The sequence below is a fragment of the Mastomys coucha genome, unplaced genomic scaffold (assembly GCF_008632895.1).
Source record: "Mastomys coucha isolate ucsf_1 unplaced genomic scaffold, UCSF_Mcou_1 pScaffold12, whole genome shotgun sequence".
In the NCBI taxonomy this organism is placed as follows: Eukaryota; Metazoa; Chordata; class Mammalia; order Rodentia; family Muridae; genus Mastomys; species Mastomys coucha.
The window spans coordinates 80,011,868-80,033,373 of record NW_022196894.1 but is presented as its reverse complement, the minus strand read 5'-3'; the positions used below and the strand labels follow the sequence as shown (position 1 = coordinate 80,033,373).

Here is a 21,506-nt window from a genome sequence, read left to right as displayed (position 1 = left end):
GCTCTGGGTATCCTTTGAATGGCAACAACAAAAGAAATGAAAGCTATGATAACATAATAGCTTTTGAGCTTTTTACTCAATATAAATAAATCTGAATTTGAATCTGTTGTGTGGAATCTCTTAAAAAAAAAAGATTGAAATAGATCGAGACCACCTTGATTCAGTGTTGTGGGCAAAATCACATTGAATCCAAACCCAGTTACCAGGCTCCAAATATAGAAAGGTGTCAATTGTGACCAATGGCTTCTCAGACTGGGCCACTTTTCTAAAAGTTTGATGTCTTTTAGAGTATGTTGTAGGGCCTGTAAGGACTTGAAAGAACTTGGTTAGACATCTCAGCAATGTGTTCATCTGCTAATTTGTGTATCAAGCAGGGAAGTCTCCCTAAGATAATTTCAAACAGTAACATCCTTTACATAAGGAAAAAGGGGACCAGTAGCATGGCAAAACAAAGGAGACTTATCCAGTTACCACCAGTCTCTGAGATTCATTTAGAATATTTTTCCCTTATTGTGCTATTCATTCTCTCTACCTGTCCCATTAAACACAATTAACTAATTTTCAACTAATATTTAATAATTTGGCTATTTTGAGATTTAAGTTAAGAAAGCCCAACCATTGTCAGTCCACAGTGATATAATGATGATCAGGGAATCAAATCATTTAATAGCTTCTTAACTATCACTTGGGTTGACTCAATCTTAGGAAGAGCCTTTATCCATACTGAGAAAGTTACCTATGAAGACCTACAAGTAACAGTCATCATATACTCCATCTTTATTTCTGCAAAGTCCAATGCTCATATCTCTCCAGAGGTTTGACCCATCAGTTATTATCCTCTAAAAAAGAACATTGAGGGTTGATTAGTTTGACCAAAAGTTTTATATCTCCCACAATATCTTGAGCCATTTTATTTAGGTTTGGAAGACAGAAATATCTTTGAGCCAGCTCTGTCAATTTGGTGGAACCAAGATGGGTGGATGCATGTGTTTGCTACAGAAAATTCCTTTCTAGGGCTTGAGACAAGATGGGTCTTCCTTATTCAGTCTAAATCCATCTATTTGGTTTTTTATCCTTTGGCTAAGTTTACTTCCTGATGTGTATAGACATGCTCCAGGGGAAGGAATGAGGAGGCAACAAGAGTAGAATCTCTAATGGTTTCACCTTCTCCTCAGCAACAATACAGCTTGTCTAACTGCAAAGTCATTATCCTTGATTCAGGATTTGTCTTTTTGATGCTCAGAGCAGTAAATGATAGCTACTGCCTTTAACAACCAGAAAGCCTCAAGTAGAGCCAGGATTTCCTTTCCATTTTGTTTTAAAAGTATAGGGCCCTATGGCCATGGAGAGTAGCAAAAGTTCAATGACTGTGTAAATATTGGCAGTTTTTACTTTAGCTCATCAAAGAGTTTGTGTTAAGCCTAAAAGCTCTGTATTTTTGTCTGAAGGCATATGTGCTAGGTCTCAAGTCACTGTGGCTTTGGCATACCTTGTCTCATCCTTTATGCACCTACTCATATCTGTAAATAACTCAGCATCCACATTTGGGAGGAGTTAGTGGGAGGAGTTAGTCTCTCAAGTCCTTCCTTATCATAGTGAGAGTCTTCAAGGTCTGAAGACAGACAGGAATGAGTGGCAATAGGCATTCGTCAGAAGGAAGATGGCAGGGTTCAACACTTCCTTCCTCTGGAAGGTCATTCTTAGAGGATCCAGGAACAGCACCTGATATTGGCTGACACTTGCATTTCATATCTATCTCTTGGGTAGTGACCTCAGCAAGGGCTCCACACAGTGTTACTCAATGTCTTAACTTTCCTGACCCAGAATCAATTTGGATGCTTTTTATTACTAACATTGCAGTAGCAGCGATGAACCTCAGGCCATCCTGAAGTAACTGAGTCCAATTGGTTCGTCATGCTACTGGCCTCTTCCATAGCTCCAGAGTTTGAGTCAAAAGTCCTTTTGTCATTCCCTTTGACACAAGGAGAAATAATTGAGAAGGCTTGGAGATGTCAGACAGGGCAAGACCAGAAGCTTCAGACAGGACATTTTTAAGTTGTTTGAGGCCAAACTTTCCTCCAGGTCCCATGTAAATTCAGAATCCTTATCTATATCTAAAAAGTATTTACATATAGCTTTTAATTAAAAAAAGGAAAAATAGTAAGAGCTGTGATTATAAATATGATTTCATTGAACATCCTGATATTTTCATGTAGTCTTCTAGTTCCTTTGCCTAAAAATATTTCATGGTAACCAACCTAGTAGTAACATTGTTGGAATTCCTGCTACCTCTCACACACAGGAGGCACAACATCAATGACTTGCAAACATATTGTCAAGGAATTACATTCAAGGTAGTACATGCTGTGTTTAAAGAAGACACTAAAAATATCTTTTATTATTTTGCTTCACAACAGGAATAAGGAATTAGGAATACTGTTGGCAATAGATTGTTTCAGTACACATTTCTCTCTAGCTAAGGGGTATGAATGAGTACAAAACTTAAGATTCAAGCTCTGTATTGTTTAAGTAGTAAAACTGATTATATTGAAAATCCAAGGAGGGTAGGAAGAGTGTTCTTTAAAGCAGATTTAACAAATAGTTTCAGAAGCAGCAGGATATCAGTCTTACATCTTAAATAACCTCAAGGTTGTAAGGACCAGCAAAAGTTCCAGTCTCTTTGAAGCTAAGAGATATTTTTAGCAAATTGTATTGCTACACTTGAGAACAAAAGTTCAGTGGAACTTACTGGAAATTGATGTACCTAAGCTGAACCCTCAGTGAACTGAGGCAAGCTCATTATTTCTGAACCAGAATAAAAATCCCAACAACTCCTATATAGAGCTTGTTGTAGGGAAACTAAAAATTAGATTGCTTTGGAAAAAAAAATGTTATCTTAGTTTCAATTTTATTGCTGTGAAAAGACCCCATGACCAAGGTAACATTTAATTGAGAATTGCTTACAGGTTCAGAGGTTCATTCCATTTTCATCAAGGAGGTAAGCATGGTATTGTCTAGGCAGGCATGGTGCTAGAGGACTGAAGAGTTCTACATCCTGATCGATCCAAAGGCAGCCAGGAGAAGACTGTCTTCTGCAGTCAGCCAGAAAGAGGGTCTCTCTTATACCCTGGGCAGACCATGAGCATGAAACATTAAAGCCTACCACCTACTCCAACAAGGCCACACCTCCTAATAGTGCCAACTTCCCATGGGACAAGCATATTCAAACCAACACAAATGTTTATTATCAATGAGAATATATTTATAAAACTACTATATTTAATTACAACCTTCCATATCTTTAACTGTGTCTGTATAAAGTTAGGAAAATGGGTAAATTTATCAGTTACAGTTATGTTTATTTGCGTGATAAAATGTATTAAGTACTTTTATTACAGAGAATCACCCTGTTGTGTGTTTTTCCTGAGTAGTGGGTAATACGAGGAATGTCACAAAGAAGTAGTTCCTTGGAAAGTCATTTCAGAGCAGAAGGTCAAAACTTTGCTATTTGCAAAGAGCAAAGCCCCCTGCTGATCTTCTAGCCTTCTATTTATCGGAGAGCATTCTTTCTAGTGTTTCCTTAAGTTGTGTACTTATGAGAAAGTGTCAGAAATCACTTCATGAGTTAAACTAAAATTTAGATTTATTACCAATACTAGTAAACTAAAATCTCTGAATGTCAGACTATAATGTGTTCTTCTTTAATGCTAGCTAAAATTTGAACATGTCTAGGACATTATTTTAAAATTTTCAATGTAAAAATTTATCTTAGAATCTTATATTTAATCATCATTACTCTCTTCATATTGTGTATCTTTTTATTAAGGTAAGCTCCAGACAATATCCAGATCATAAAATATTCAATATGTGAAACATATAATTTGTAATGAAAATCAATTCATATGCTTGAATAAAGATTTTCTTACTATCTATAGAGTACTGTAAACAGGTATTTATCAGACATCTATATCTACAGATACCCTGTCCTTAGAATCAATAGCACCATGTTTTTTTTTTTTTTTTTTTAATACTCATGCATTGAAGGAAACCGACCCGCAGCTTCACTTCATTCCGTGGGTGATTCACGAACAGGGGAACTCGAGATTCTGTAAAATAAGTGGGTAGGGAGGAAAAAGAAGTGACACCAGGAAAAATGCTTATCGAGGTGTAATCTTTACTTAGAGAAACGGAATATATATACTTGAGGCAACAAAGTCAAGTCTTTTAGCAGATAGGTGAGAGAGGGGAAACGGGCATATCAAAGCTAGAACTCCAGGCAGGAGGGCGGATCAAAGTTTTAGTCCCTTATGAATACTGGGCTCTCGGTTCTGGCTTTAATCTCTTGAGCTGGCTCCAGACCCCTGGTGAGTCGAGTCGAGTTGCTGTCTCATTGAGACTCCTCAGGTCCGGCACATTTCAATGCATTCTCTTCTTTTTTGTTACAATGTTAAAATACCTTGACCCAGGCTTTGTAAAGAAAGAAGAGTATTCTGGAACTTAGAATTCCAGAGTCATAAAAGTCCATTATATCATGACAAAGACAGGGCAGCAGATACCATGAGTGACAACAGGAGCAGGAACTGAGAAGCCACCTCATTAACTATAAGCATGACACATAGAGATGAAATGGGAACTACATAAAGGGTAACTCGTTTGATAGCCCTCTTCCAGTGACATACTTCCTCCAACAATGCCAAATCTTCTAAACGTCCCAAATAGAACCAACAAATGGAGGGACCAAGGCTTCAAAGGCTCGAGTCTATAGGGACACTAATCATTCAGTGCACCATTCTGCATTTTCACTGTACTTTAAAAAATATTTAGATATAATTTTCTAGTGCCATCTATTTCTTTATTAGAAGAAAGCAAAATTCATAATAGTTTGTGAAATATTATTCCCGTTGCTGTGAGAAAATGTTCTGACAAAAGAAATTTAAGGAAAAAAAGGATTTATGTACCCTCTCAATTTGATGGTCCAGGCTATTATGTAAAGGTATTCATACTGACATCAGAAGCTCGTCAATAAAATAAATGATCTCAGGGAACAGAGTGATCCATCCAAAGCTCAGTTTGCTTTTTTCTTCATCACTTAGTCCAAGCATCCCAACTCATAGAATGCTGCCTCCCACATTTAGGGTGAGTCTACCATCCTCACTTAACTAGGTCTACCTAGAAGTCCTCATCAACATGCTCAACAGTTTGTTCCCTAGGTGATTCTAGCTCCTGTAAAATTGACAGCCAATGTTAATCACCAATACAAGTAAATATAAAATTGAAATGAAAATGCAACAGTGTTACAGTTGTGTTAAACTTTAATGTTTTTGGATGGTCTCTGTACTGTTCTGGTAGGTTTTTCTATCAGCAGCAATCTGTATTCTCTTCACAAGGGGAATGAGGGAAAGGATTCACCTTGACTTTGATCCATTTCTCATCAGATGCAGCTGCAAGAAATGTCAGATGTAAAATTGTTTCTGGTTTGCCACAGTGCTTGAGGGAAGGGGTGTTTTTCATTTCTCTTTTGCACTGTACAATTTACTTTGCAATTACAAAAAAAAAAAGTTAACTTTCAAAACACTAAACTGAGAGTGGAAAAGACAACAGACACCTTTTACATTATTTATTTTCTGTATTTTTTCCTGGCATCAATTTTTGTAATCTTACATAATGAAGCTCTGATGTCCACCATAGGTCTTAATATTTAACCTAATGAAGTCCCTGTGTCTTGTTTCTGATGAAAATCCAGTGAATATGAGTGCTGAATTGTACAAGTTCCCAGAAGGTGTCAGTTCCCTGAGCTTAGAAGCTGAATGCCCCTGCTACTTCACTAATTAAATCAGAACCTTAGATGTTTTGGTGTAGTTTCTTCCAGTGCTTTAGAAAATTCAGTCCTTTAGCGATTCATTATTAAAGAGATAATTATTCAAATAGTCCATACTCAATTAGATAATTTTCCTCAGAGTATAATAAAGTTATGGTCACTGACATAAAATGAATTATAGTATTTTCAGTTATTTGTATGCATATGTTTAGTTTGAGCAAGAAGTCACCATTTTATTTAGAGAATTCCTAGAAGAAAATGTAGATCTCCTCAGACACTTGAAAACTTTCATAATCTTTTATTTTCACATAGAATTTTGAAAACATGACTTCTCTCCTTTATATCATCATATATTCATATTGAATTATTTCCTCTGTAAATGAATGAATACCTAGTATAATTGTTGTTGCTTTCTCCTATCAATAAGCTCTCATAACTATTCATAAATTAGAAGTAATACATGTGACCAGAAGCATTATAGTATAGAAAGCATATTACAAATTTTGTGATAGTGATCCATGAAGTCCCACCTCAAACTATTTGTGTTTTATACTTACCCACAATAGCTTAGTAATTTTAATGGCATTTTATGATTGCTTTATATAAATAGTTTCCTGCCATGAAAAAATAAGATAGTACCATTTCCTAGGTTTTTTTTTCTATAAGTAAAAGTATCCTAACATGGTCTGATAATATAATAATTTATTTCACTTCCTCAGAAGTAAATAGGATCCATTAAAATAGAAAACTTACATTCACAATAAAAATAAAGAATCACCAGTTTTGTGCTTTCTTTTATCTCCCCCAGAGTATGCTATTAATACTAAAGCATATATTTTAAGGTATATCTTCCTAGTGGAATTTAACATTCTTTTTTTTTCTTTTTCCCTCCATGTATACTCTCTATTTTTAATAAAACACTTTTAAAAAAAATAGGAGAAGAAGCTTATAGTTTTGTAATTAATGAATTTTGAAGTAAAACATAAATATTGTTGATAATTTATGATATAACTTTGTATAAGAAATATAATTCATTGTAGTAGCATGCATGAATACTACCATCATGCTGATTTGCATAACAACATTTGTTAGAATTGATCATGAAAAGAACTGCTTAAGCTATCACATCACAGAGATGTTTACTAATACAGATTAATTAATTTCAAGATACTGTGTGCTCTAATCTTTTTTATGCATTTCTAGCAAGTCATATCATCAAATATTTAATTGCAATTCAGTCACAATATTTCTTTGGAACTAGAAATTAATTTTTCCCAAGAAAAATTCAGTCCCATGAACATCCTGACTGATAGTTGAGCACAAAAAAGAAGAATATCCCCTTAGTCTACTCAAGAGACTACTTCTGCAAGTTTAGATGGCTAGGGAAACATAAAGTATCAAGGTGAAGACTAAAAATAAAATTTCACCAAAACTCAAATTTCTGAATTCAGGTTGCTGACATAAACATTCTTATTTTCCTAAGAGTCAAGAAATTTCCAACATTGCTAAATACCCAAATGCCACCCATGAGAAGCCAGGAAAATCTAGTTTTAAGCTTAAGTCCAGCTCAGTTCACAACTATAAAATACTAACATCTGATTGGACATAAACAAAAAGCTTACTTGAAAATTAAGCCATGGAAACATTCTAATATGAATAGGTCCAGATTTCATAGCAAAAGAACAAATCAAGCAGATTTAAGAAGAAATGGTGATCTTGCTGTTCTTGGTGCTTGTGTTTAATTTTTTTTATCATTGTAATAAGGCTGTATTTCAATGACCTTCACATCACCAAAGGATTTTACCTTCATCGTAGCTAAGCTGAGAGTTGATAGTTCTGCTGCACCAAGAAATGAATTGTAGGCATGATTTTTGGATACAGACTTCCTGCTATGGTCAAAGCTATTTGACTTGAGTGAGTGACTTCCTTCTCAGCCCACAGGGAACAGGTTATATTCATTTTAGAAATGGTGTAGGTATTAAGATGGTCTATCCATAAAGTCATTCGCCAACTGTTTCAATGAACAATGGTTCTGCTTGGAGGGAGGCAAAGACATTAGATGAGGGTAAGAATTTGGTTCATTAGCTGTGATAATTTGGAATAGCATTCATCTCAGAGAAAGAGTAACTTATAAAGTCCTCTTCTTCAAACTTGATACAAGTGTTACAAACGTCAAACAAAGCATTCAGTCTCACTCTTTGTTGTTCTCTTACAAGCCACCTCCCTAGTTAATCGTGTATGTTTCTTTTGGGTATATAAATACTTTTGAAATATATAAGCTGTTCTGAAAACCATAGTATAGTGTAAAAACATGAAATAAACAATACTACCAATAGAGAGGCTGAGATAGGAGAAGCAAGATCTTAAGACCTTTATGTTGTACACAGCCAGACACTGTCACACATATACAAGCTGACAGTGTATATAGATTGTACAATGTTGGACCTATTTCTCCAATTACCAAGTTAGAGAGACCATTGGATGACAATCAACAAATTTCCAATTCCTCATATTATTGGATTTTAATCGATTAGGATATGTTGGCAATATTAAATTTCAAATTAATATATTAAGAAAAAGTAATTGTCACTTCCTGTTATTTTTGTTGTAAAAGGTGGAATTAAGTTTGTGTGGATTTATTGAAAGATTGGGAGTTTTCACTCTCTTCTATACCTAGTATCCTTAGGTTTTGTCTTCTCATCCTGGATTTCCTGGATGTTTTGGGTTAGGAGCTTTTTGCTTTTTGCATTTTCTTTGACTGTTGTGTCAATGTTTTCTAAGGTGTCTTCTGCCCCTGAGATTGTCTCTTCTATCTCCTGCATTCTGTTGGTGATGTTTGCATCTATGACTCCTGATTTCTTTTCTAGGATTTGTATCTCCAAGGTTGTCTCTCTTTCTGATTTCTTTATTGTTTCTATTTCCATTTTTAGATTCTGGATGGTTTTGCTCATTTCCTTCACCTGTTTGATTGTGTTTTCCTGTAGTTCTTTAAAGGATTTTTGTGTTTCCTCTTTAAGAGCTTCTAGCTCTTTACCTGTGTTCTCCTGTATTTCTTTGAGGGTGCTATTTATGTCTTTCATAAGGTCATGTATCATCATCCTGATAAGTGATTTTAGATCTGAATCTTGCTTTTCCAGTGTGATGGTATCTCCAGGACTTGCTATGGTGGGAGAATTGGGTTCTGACTATGGCAAGTGACCTTGGTTTGTGTTGTTTATTTTCTTACACTTGCCTGCCCCCTGGCCATCTGGTTAACTCTAGTGCTACCTGACCTTGCTAAATCTGACTGGAGCCTGTGATCCTGGTTGTGTCAGAACTCCTCAGAGTCAAGCTGTTTCTGTGATCCTGTGCTTCTGGGATCCTGTGATCCTGGGCTTGTTACATCACCTGGGAGTGGGGCTTTCTTTGTGTGTTGTGGGACTGGCTGCAGAGCTTGTGCCCAAGGTCTGCTCAGAACACTAACCCAGACAGACCAGAAGGAACCCGAGTCACTGGGCTGGTGGAGTTCCTGTGTGTCTAGTCCTGCTAGTCCCATTTACTCCCAGTGTTGGGACAGATGTTGGTTCCTGCTCACCTCTGATCCTGGGTGTGTCAGAGCGCCTGGGAGTGGAGCTTCCTCTAGGTGTTGTGGGACTGGCTGCAGAGCTTTTGCCCAAGGTCTGCTCTAGACCCCAGCCCTGCTTGTGTTTAATTTTATTCTGAGTATTAGCCAGCATTTGGTCAGAATTTAATATTCTTAATAAGAACTGAAAACTGTAGGCATATTATTATTGAAGATAAAATAAACAAACTGTTTGCATTAGTCCAAAGGTATCTCAAATTTGTAAATTTAAGTTTAAAATACTACATTAGGGAAAATGTGATATTATTATAACATATATATTGCCCATAATCTACTCAGCCTTTCACAGTGAACACAAGCTTCCTACCCACACTTGTGTAAAAAGTTACATCTAAAACAGAAACAAAGCAAAATAAAACAAAAACAGACTTAGATTTAATATACACCAAAAGTCTGTGCTTCTAAATTTGCCTTAGGTGGAGCTTCGTTTGCATCCCTAGAATGATTTCATTAAATGTAACTAATTGAAGTTGATGCATAATTCATTTGAGAGACTGCATTTGACTCAGAAATATGACCAGCTGAAAGAAAGTAAATTCAGCTTTAATCACATATTGAAGCAGAGACAAAATTGAACAGATCGTAATTGTCTTGGCCCACAAAATGCTGATTCTCGTTTACTTATTTTTTTCTAGAAATAATTACAACACCCAGTATGGACTGTTTCTGAGGCTTTAAAAGCCAATCATTTTGGTTTTAAAATTTACATAGTTTTCACTCAGTTTCTTTGAAAAAAATATCAAAGCAGTTTTGTCCAACATAACACATGCTTGTCATCAACAGTAAGCCAAAAAGATAGTGTGCTTCTGGCCAAAACCAAACGATTAACAAATGACACATAGAGCCAGAACATCTATGACAGCAAACACACGCAGATTAAATACATAAGCCAGTGCCCTATAATCTTCTCTGTTTTTGTTTTTCTGCTTGTTTTATTTTTTGAGAGTTCCTCCATAGGAAACCCACAGTAAATGCAACTACCCAAACAGTATGTCTATCATTGAACATACTTGTGAACATCAAGATGAATATTCTAGACAGTCAAAGTCTTTTGCCAGGAAGAATAAATTCACCAAAATGTGAATTTCAGAATCATTTAATAATACTATTTTTTATAGTTCTGGGTCAATACATGTGTTCTGTCAATTTTTTCATTATAAATTATTTGCATAAGTGTACAGGCCAGTGAAGGTTTTTGTATATGACTACAATGCCAATGGACGTTAGAAGAAAGCATCACATCTTCTGGAGCTGCACTAAAAGTGGTCTTGAGAGGCCAAATGGTGGTATTAGATGTTCAACTTGGTTCCTCTGTAAGAACAATATGGGCTCTTAGCTACTGGGCCACCTCTGTCATCAGATTTATGCTATAATTTTATATGTGTGCTTTGTATTCATTGAATGGTCCCCTCTTAAAGTGGGGTATATACAGAAGCAAGTAGTGACTCTCTATTTTGAATATAACCATATGCCCTCCTGTATAGCCATTAATAGTTTAGTTTATCTTACTTGGTATATTCATTTTGCCAGAAAAAGAGAAAAGAAAACTGAATGGGCATAAGCCCTAATTTCCTACAGTCCTCCTGGTGACTTAAGGATCTCTCCACTAGTTTACAACTTATAAATACTTCCAAACCTCCCAGTATTGAAACCTTGGACTCAACAAGTACTTTCATGAGTATCTATCATACCAGAGTACTAGTTTTCTACCACAAACCATGGAATGATTCTATGCATATAACCTCACTGCATAGGTGATGTCTGACCTTAGATTCTGGACATCTCAAGCTCTAGTATAATAAAATATTTCTCTTCTTCAATTTCTAGTGTTAGGAATGTTGCCACATACAACAACTAAAATAAACTAAGATAGTATCCTATATCACTGGTTTGCATTGATAGAGATCAAAATATTCTACAGAATCGCTGTAGCTAGATTCATCCCAAAATGAAGTGGAAAAAGGATAGTAAAGTGAGGTAGAGGATATCACAGCTCTAGTAAAAATGACCATCTTAAAATGTAAAGACAAATTCTTAAAGCTCCGTAGACTTGAGAACCTGTGTGCCGCTCTTTTATTAACACTGTTTCTCTGCATTTCTGACAATTTTGAGTGGCTGTATGATAACCAGGCAGAATGGCTGCCTCAGGATCAAGACCAATCACTTAAAAGATTAGAGCAATATGCTGGCAAGAGTTGAACATAACAACATTGGGAAAAGCTAGCAAGATCTGCTTCAAGTACTGTAGCAAATCTCATGAAACATTTCAAAGTGACAGAGTCACTTTTTACCAAGTACACTGACACATCAAACCTAGAATCAACGGCCTCTCAGCATCTCTGCTGGCGAGGGTCATCTCAAAGCCCCGGGCATTGGACTGGGTGATAGCTCAGCTTGTCAGCATGCAAGGTAAGGACATGAGCATGCCAATTCATAATGATAAATTTTATCTGAAGCAGTGAAGAAGCTGAGCATTTCTTTAGGAGAATAATGAAATCCAGAACTGTAAACATAAAAATATTGAAAGTTTTTGAAATTGAAAATATTCTAGGCAACATGTTAGCTTAATATGTATTTACGTCATATTTTTATTTAATTATTTTTACTTATTTCTCCTATTTTCCAAATTTTAATTGATTCCTTGTGAATTTCATCATGTACCTCAATCACACTAACTTCACAGGCTTTCTATATCCAACCTGCACCCTTGTAACTCACCCCCACCCCAACATTAGGAAAAATAATCTCACTGTTTAAAGTGTAGTATGTAGTATGTCATGGTGTGTCACATAGTACACCCTTTTGCTCAAACAGTTTACTTGCAAATGCTCATTGCAATCAGTCATTGGTCTGGGCATGACCTGGAACTTCTGCATCAACATTGAATTATCTTATAAATTCTGTTGTTTCTCTCAGTCACAGAGATCCTTTAGCATTGATTCAGGAGGACAGCCCCCTTCAAAGGGTACCAACAACTCATAAGTAGGGTTTTTGTTGGAGTGGGTCATCTCAAAGCCCAGGGTATTTGACTGGGTAGTAGCTGAGTTTCTCAACATGCAAGATGTTCTACACCCTACCTAACAGGGTCACCTCTCCCATACTGCCCAGATTAGGGGCTGGACCAGCTCTTCTATGTTAACACCATAAGAACCAGCTCTCCCACGCTCCTATGTCAAGGTGAAGGATCATCTACCTCACACCAACACCACCAAGGTCTGCTATCCTGGGCTGTTTAGGCAGGGATCTAACCCACAGAGGCTAAGACATTAAACAAGAAGGAAGGTCCAAGTATGGAAGATTAAATCCCATTTTGAAGGGGGGAAGAAATAGTCATGGGAAACAGAGGGAGGGAACTGAGGGGAATAGAGAGGGGGAAGGGAATAAGAGGACAGGAACAGATAAGGGGAGAGACAAGAGAGAGGTGTAGAGGGCCAGGACATTGACTAGAAATATGCAGATGCTGCTGCCAGTGAGGGGTAGCAGGTGGAGGGAATCTCTAGGAAGTGCTAGAGTCCTGGGATGAGGGAGGCTCCCAGTTCTCAGGGTGGGTAAAATTAGTGTAAATGCCCAACAGTGGGGCTGTGGAACCTGAAAAGACCACCTTCAGTAGCTAAACAGGACCCACACTGGAAAGATAGGGATACAAAATTGTCAACCCCAAATCAGTCCTGTATGAAAGAAATGCAGGGACAAAAGTGGAGTAGAGCCTCAAGGAATTCCAAGCAGTGAGTGGTCCAAGTTGGGATCTCTCCCATTGTTAGGCAACAATTCCTGGCATGGTTACTGATGCTATGCTGTGCTTGCAGACAGGAGCCTCACATGGCTGTCTTCCAAGAGGCTCTACTCAGCAGCTTTCTGAGACAGATTCAGATACACACAGCCAACCATGGAAAGGAGGTTGGGGACCCCTATGCAAAAGGTAAGGCATGGAGTAAAGGAACTGAAGGGGATGGCAACCCCACAGGAAGGTTTAAAATATCAACTAACCTGGACACCCTGGGAACTCCCGGAGATTGAGCATACATGGGCTGAACCAAAGCACCCCTGCCCCCTGTGTATATGGAGCAGAGGTCTGTCTTGTCTGCCCTCAACAGAAGACATGCCTAATATTTCATGCCCCAGGATGAGGGGACGCCATGAGAAGTACCCTCTCAAAGGGGAAGGGGAAGGAAATGGGGGAAAGAACTCTGAGAGGGACAGGAAGCCAGGAGGGGAGGCAGCATTTTGGATGTCAATAAAATAAAATTTGAAAAGAGAATTGGAGATTCATCCATAAGCCCATACACATAGGAACACTGATTTTTTTTTTTAAATAAAAAAAGGCCAAATACACACTGGCAAAAAAAAAAGAAAGAAAAAACCCCTGTAACTTCAACAAATGGTTCTGCTCTAACTTGATATCTACAAGAAAATAAAATGCAAGTGGATCTGCATTCACCACTTTGCACAAAACTCAAGCCTAAATGAATCAAAAACCTTAGCATAAAATCACATCAAATGATCCAGGAAAAGAATATACAATCATCAATAATTCCATTTTAAATAAAAAAGTTGAATAATGTTATTAATTATTACTTATCATGATGCATATGGATAACAATTTTCACATAGTTTGTATTAAAGTATATATATATGTGTATATATATATAAAGTACATATATATAAATCAAGATACAAGAATCTATGTTTAAGTGTTCTTAAACCCTGTTCTCACTAACACACAACATAAAGATGAAGAAGCATTTCCAACCATTGTTGTAAATATTTACAGCACATCATTCAGAAAAAACAATTTATTTCTTAATACACACTTTGAAATGAATAGGTGTTTCTAACAGGCCTTTAGTATACACCTGCATGTTTAGTTACAGAATCAGATATTAATTGCTATAATAGCATCTGAATTACCCTTGTTATCACCACATGAGTAAATGCAGTTTTAAGAAAACTACACAAATATTTTTATATAAATAAAGTGTAACTTTTTTATCTTCTCCTACATAGAATCATTCAGAATAATTATGAAAAATTGCCATCCGTTCCTTAGTGTAGATATCAAATTACAACATAAAAATCTTTCAGCATGAAATTAAAAACCCCTAACTATACCTCATCACTTACTAGAATTTGCCAGATATTCTTTGGCTTAATTTAATAATTGGTCTATAACCACTGTATAAGTATATCTCTACTTTCCCATTCCTAAAGACCCAAGCTTACTTAAATATTAACCTTCGTACACTTATAAAAAAATAAAACAATGTCTACTTTTAAAATGTCCTTGAAGATACCTGAATATTTATGTTCATGAGATCACAATGCACGCACAACTTGGATTTCATAATGTGTACAAATATGCTTTCATTTTTCTGCACAGTGGTAAAATCAAACTACATTTTTTTGCCAAAAAATTATTTAGATACACACCATGGAAAGGAGGTTGGGGACCCCTATACAAGAATTAAGGCATGGAGTAAAGTAACTGAAGGGGGTGGCAACCCCACAGAAGGTCAAATAATGTTTATGGAAATGAAGATACATCCAAGTTATAGGCTTATAAGCTGGGTAAAAAACACAACTTCTTGTAACTGGAAAATGGATGTTTGTTATAGGAAAAACAATTTCATGGAATACTACTTAGCTATTAAAAACAATGAATTCATGAAATTCTCAGGCAAATGCATTGAATTTGAAAATATCATCCTGAGATAACTCAGTCACAAAAGAACACACATGGTATCCACTTATCACTGATAAGTGGATATTAGTCCAAAAGTTCAGAATACCCAAGATTCAATTCACAGACTATATGAAGTTTAAGAAGAAGGAAGAACAAATGTGGATGCTTCAGTGCTTCTTAGAAGGATGAACAAAATACTCACAGGATGAAATATGGAGACAAAGTGTGGAGCAGAGACTGAAGGAAAGGACATCCAGAGACTACCCTTCCTGGGTGTCCATCCCATATACAGCCACCAAACATGGAAGCTTTTGTGGATGCTGGGAAGGGAAGTGCTTGCTGATGGAAGCCTGAGAGGCTCTGCCAGAGCCTGACAAATACAGAGGCAGATGCTCACAGCCAACCATTGGACTAGGGATGGGGGTTCTGGATTATAGAGTTGGAGAAGGGACTGAAGGAGCTGAAGGGGTTTGCAGCCCCTTGGAGGCAGCAACAGTGTCAACAGGCTAGAACCCCAGTAGCTCCAGGGGACTTGACCACCAACCAAAGAATACACATGGCCCTGGCTGCATATATAGCAGAGGATGGCCTTGTTGGACATCTGTGGGAGAAGAGGCCCTTGGCCTGAGAGTGTTTGATGCTCCAGTTTAGGGGAATGCCAGGGTAGGAAGACAGGAGGGAGTGGTAGGTAGGGGAGCACCCTCACAGAGGCAAGGAAAGGGGGAATGGGATAGAGGTTTTCTGAAGGGAAGATCTGGAAAGGGGAAAACATTTCAAATGTAAATAAAGAAAATATCCAAATTAAAAAATATTCACAATATTTGCTCACTTTACTTACTTAATTTGTATTAGGTTCTGCAATGAATCTTACTGATTACTTGAACTTTAAAGTATTTTACATTTGTACATCCATGTTCAATAGAGTTGTTGGGGGGTTATTTTCTACATAAAATCATTATACCACATCTAAAGCCTTTTTACACTTCCAGCATTTTAAAAATATTTTCCTTACTCATTCAAACAGGTGATCTGTCTCTAAAAGTATGTGAATAGCTTTCAAAACAGTATCAGGCCTGAACTTTATAATATGGAGTATGCTTTACATTTTAGTCTTTGAGATGCTCTCTACAAAAAGCCATTCAAAACTACTCTATTAATCACCAAAACTATTGTAACTACTAACATTATTATGTAAAATATTGAACATAACAAAGTTAAACCAAAACAAACATAGAATTTTCGTAATACTTATTCCTTCTTCCATTGATCTTAAAAAACTTGGAATTTATTATTATGCACTACAAGGTAAAGCTGAAAAGTTTTGTCAATGATACTTTACATGAGAAGTGCACGAATGAAAATTGTGGTAATTTACCAATTAGCTGTATTGTACACTGCATCTTAAATGGGCACAGTGCTCACTGAGTTTTATTTTAAGATAGGTTTTTCATCCATATTCATTACATCCTATTCTTCTGTCACTAAATTGTTCTGTTATGGGAATAGAAGAATGAGCAGCTTAGTCAACCCCCAACTCACTGATGTTTCTCCAAAACAAAGAACCAGTGATGAGATGATTTGGTCCTTACCTCAGCCTAGAGAATTATCATAGAATAACCAAAAAGATGAATTTGGAGTGTAAATGCAATGCATTTTTGGTTTAGTACAGAAAAAAAAATGAAAAGAATTGCCTACTGCTTTTCAGAGTAGGTGAATGAAGACTTTTCTAGTACATGGCAGACTTCTCTGAAGGTCTGGAGAATTTTAGAATTTTAAAATAAAAGCATTTAATATAAATGTATCAGTAGAATGTGTAATGTATAACCTTTACCTAAAAGGGCATGGAAAACCTCTGTAAGGAGCCAAGAATGTAGACTAGCCAGTTTCAGAAACCTGTTGGCCACAAAGCGCCCCCAACCCCCAGTTAGGTCCAAGAACAAAAAGCAGGATATGAACCATCTGGGTGGTTCTAGGGAACAGTCAGCCATAAAGTAAATAGCATTGACTACACCATATTCTTATGAATAATGAGTATGTAGGATGTTTTCCTTATGACCCTGACTCAATTAGGGGTTGGGTCTTGTTAGAATTTTCTACTGTTCTCTTGTTATGTGTCCTTGGTAACCCCCTCACTCCCCTAGTTTGTGTTTTTTCCCTTTAAATACCCCTCCCTTCTTGTGCTCAGGGTCGAGCTCCTTTGCCCCTGGGTTACGAGCTCCTCTGCAGTATACTGGTTTCCCCTGAATAAGCCTCATGCGGTTGCATCAAGGTCGGTCTCTTGTGAGTTATTGGATGTTCGTGTCATCTCGAGACTTGAGTGAGGGTCTCCCTAGTTCTGGGGGACTTTCATCTCAACAATGTCAATAATGAAGAACATAGACATGTCTGGAGATAGTAAACAAACAACAATTGATGAACTAATAACCAGCAGTATTAATGTAATATGGAAGAGTTTCCTTTAGAAAAGATTTAAACTCAAAATTTAGAAATTTAACTAACATTAAAACATTGAAAAAAATAACCATTATACAAACATGTAAAGTGAATGAAGAACAAACATAAAATCCCATATTTCTTTGCATTGAAAATACATAGATTGTTTCCAACTATCTTTTAAAGTAGTGATCATATTATATTAATTATATTATATTATATTATATTATATCTATTGGTATTTGTATATGGGGGATGGATATTTGTAAATGTGTAAATATGAGTGTGAATGTCCACAAAGACTAGCTGAATTCACAAGGAGTTGTAAGCTAAGAACAAAACTCAGGTACTCCACAATAGTAACACTGATGTTTGGACATTCAGTCATCTTTCCAGCTCTCCTTTGCAACAATCTTTTTTCAACCTTTATATTAATTTATCCCTGTAGATCAAAGGGCAAATTCATCTTCCTGGGGGTTGCATCTACTTCATGACTTTCTAAGGCATACCTACTATTTTTAATTGGAAGAGGTTTTTTTTGTTGTTGTTGTTGCTGTTTTTTGGGGTTTTTTGCATTTTTTGTTTGTTTGGTGTTTTTGTTTTGTTTTGTTTTGTTTTTTTGGTTTTTTGGGGTTTTTTTTGTTTGTTTTTGAGACAGGGTTTCTCTGTATAGCCTTGGTTGTCCTGGATCTCACTCTGTAGACCAGGCTGGCCTTGAACTCGGAAATCCACCTTCCTCTGCCTCCCAAGTGCTAGGATTAAAGGCATATGCCACCACCTCCCAGAAGTTTTCTTAAGAAATTAGAACTCCTAATTCTTTTCCCTGTGAAAAGAATGTAACTCCTTTCAATCATATGAATTTATTATTATTTTTTTTAGTGTTAAAAAAGATGGATGGACAAAGACTATGGCAAGGGATGCCATCTTTAGAATAATAAGTTTTGAGTAACTTTATTAATTTTAATATATGATAATAGCATAATATACTACATTACTGTAATAGTAACCATTAGGATCATATCATCTTTTTAATTTATTCATTTAAGTGAAATAATGGCACAAAGTAGTAGAAGTGTTAACAATCATTATATGAACTTTATTTTACTTTAGTTTTTTAATTATCTTCTCTGATATTTGGAAATCTAGGTAATGACCAGAACAGACGAGAGTATAGGAAAGTACTATGTCATCAACGTGGATGGATGACCTCTGGGAAAATGGACTTTTTAGTTAAGTGAATGATTGGTTTATTGGGGGAAGTCAGGTCTCTTACATCAATAGTCCATATGTATAGAAGCTTGAAAGGATTACAAAAATTAAAATTATTTCTAAAATTATTTATCCTGTAATTCAAGGGTTCTGTTTTCATATTGTTTCTTTGAAATGTATTCAATTACAATTTTGATGTCAAATAATCACTATCTTCTAATGTTTTGAAAATATGTTTAAGTGAGAAAACAAGATATATTTCTATAGTATCTTAAAGATTTTATAAATGATAATTTTCTAAATTTGAAAATATAGCATAAAAATCAATGTAACAATTTCCAGTATTTTCAGTAAATTACTTGGTTAAAACAACTCTAAATATTTTTTTTTTGAAAAATACAACTTAGAAGTTATATTGCTGCTGAAGACTTTCATTAGTTATTGACTTTATTTGATCATATACAATAGCCTTGTGTACTACTCAGACAAATAATGACATTAAATGTAGTCATATTTTATTTAGTTTTTATTTCTTATTATTAGAAATTGAAATCCACTGCCAAATACACTTACATTGAATCATGAAATAAATCATTTAAAACTTTTGGTTACCAAGAATATATTTAACATGCTACAACAAATTATAAATTTTGTTATAAGACTGTTTCTCATTGTATGTCTGTTTTTATATTACTATTTTATTAATATATTGCTGTAAAATTACCTTGAATATAAATAAACAAAATAATTTCAAGCATAAGAGAGAGACAGGGAAGATTTGAGAGGGAATGCCTGGGAAGCAGACATGGCTGTTTGAAGGTAATGAGAGGAATGAATGAAATGATATACTTTTATTTTATTTAAAAAATTATAGTTAAAATTTCCGATCCAGAATTGTTCCTTATAAAAGCACTGCAGAAATAAAAATGAAGAAGAGACTGATTAAAAGGCGGTCCATTGACCACTCCAACTTGGAATCCATCTCTTAGTGTATGCGGGGTGGGGAAGGCACCAAGGCCTGACGCGAACACTGATGCTGTGATCAGCACTAGATGGCAGCCTGGCATGGTTGTCCTCTTAGAAGTACTAGCAGCTGACTGAGACAGAGACATCTACTTACCCAACCATTGAACAGGTTGAATTAGGGGGAGAATTGAAGAAGCTCAAGGGGAGAGAGACACCATAAGAAGACCAACAGTCTCAACTAAACCAGGGAGCTCTCAGACTGAGCCACCAATGAGGGGAATATACTAGCTTGTCCGAATCTCTGGCATACAAGCAGAGGACTGCCTTTTCTGGCCTCAGTGGGAGATGATGTGCCTCGTTCCTGAGAGACTTAGGTCTCCAGAAAGAGGGAGCACCCTCTAAGAGACAAAGGACGGAGACAAAGTGGGACGGATGGAATGTAAATAAATAAACTAATTTTCAAAATAACACTTGAACTACTAGTCTGTAACTTTAAATGATGTTGCACCCGCCTGCAGCTACATATGATCTACCCCTATTCCTCTAGAAGACTTCCTCTAGAAGAGGGGTAGGAGCCTAAGAGAATAAAGGGAATCATTCGGACTGAGAGAGGAAATAAAAAATGGGACCGAGGCATGGTTCTGCTTTCAGTCTAAAAACGTATTATTCAACTGAGAAATCAACCAGGCAGGCAAATCCCCACCGCCAGTCCATTAGCATCTTGTGGCCAATCTTTATGTTTGGTCTCTGGAGGAGGGCGTAGCTGTTAGCAGGAACTTGGAGAGAATAGAGAAGTGACTCAAACAAAAAAAAAAAAAAGGGCTTTGTGTGCCTCACTCCAGGTGGGCGAGCAGCTTGAGGCAAAGGCAAGTTCTGAGTCATAGGCTTTTGACTAAGGAGAGGTCACAAAATGATATGTAAATTTTGTCAACTGACAACTACTCTAATGGATTTGAATGATATCTTGGAGGTTTTCAAATTGAATATAATTTACTTTACACATAAGCACAAAGTTATACACCCAAATGTAGTTGCATTTAATTCGCTATTTTTCTTCTCTAATTTTGAGATAGGACCAAACTTTGTAGCTCAATGTTCTCCAAACACACTACTTAATCTATATTCTCCTCAAACTGATGGCCAATTTCTTCCTTCATCATACCAAGTACTGTGATTTTGTGTGCAAGCCAACATGGTTAGCTAGTAATTGCATATTCCCATTTTATTAAAAGTAGATTATTTTCTCATGCAATATGTCCTGATTTTGTTTCCCCTTGTTTTTCTCCCAATTCCTTCCATTGTTCCCTCTCACACAGAATGACCTCCTTTCTGCTTCTCATCAGAAAAGAACAGTCTTCTAAGATATAACAACGAAACTTAACAAAATAAAATATAATAGATGAAGTAAAAACCTTCATATAAAAGCTGAACACGGCAACCCAACAAAGAGTCCTAAAAGCAGGCACAAGTGTCAAAGACCTGACTCTCCTCACAGTCAGTAGTCCCAGCATACGCTGCCATTTGTGATTTTGTCTTAGTTACTCTGACAGGTGTAAGATGGAATATCAAGGTTATGGCTAAGGTTGTTGAACAGTTCTTTAAGTGTTTCTCACTCCCTTGGGAATGCTACATTGAGAATTCTTTTATTATACCTGTACACAATTTTTAAAACTGGATTATTTATTTTGTTTTGTGGCATATAGTTTCTTGAAATCTTTATATATCTTGAATACTAGTTCTCAGATGTGGGATTGGTATGTCTATTTTTGTAAATTATG

At 36.3% G+C, this 21,506-nt stretch overlaps 1 long non-coding RNA gene across 1 annotated transcript; it reads left to right on the top strand.

The window, feature by feature from the left end:
- The first annotated feature begins 13,276 nt into the window (after positions 1-13,276).
- On the top strand, positions 13,277-21,139 carry LOC116086526. The gene is made up of 2 exons (XR_004116980.1): positions 13,277-13,359; positions 21,045-21,139. It is a non-coding gene; the product is annotated as an uncharacterized LOC116086526 (long non-coding RNA).
- The last annotated feature ends 367 nt before the right edge of the window (positions 21,140-21,506 follow it).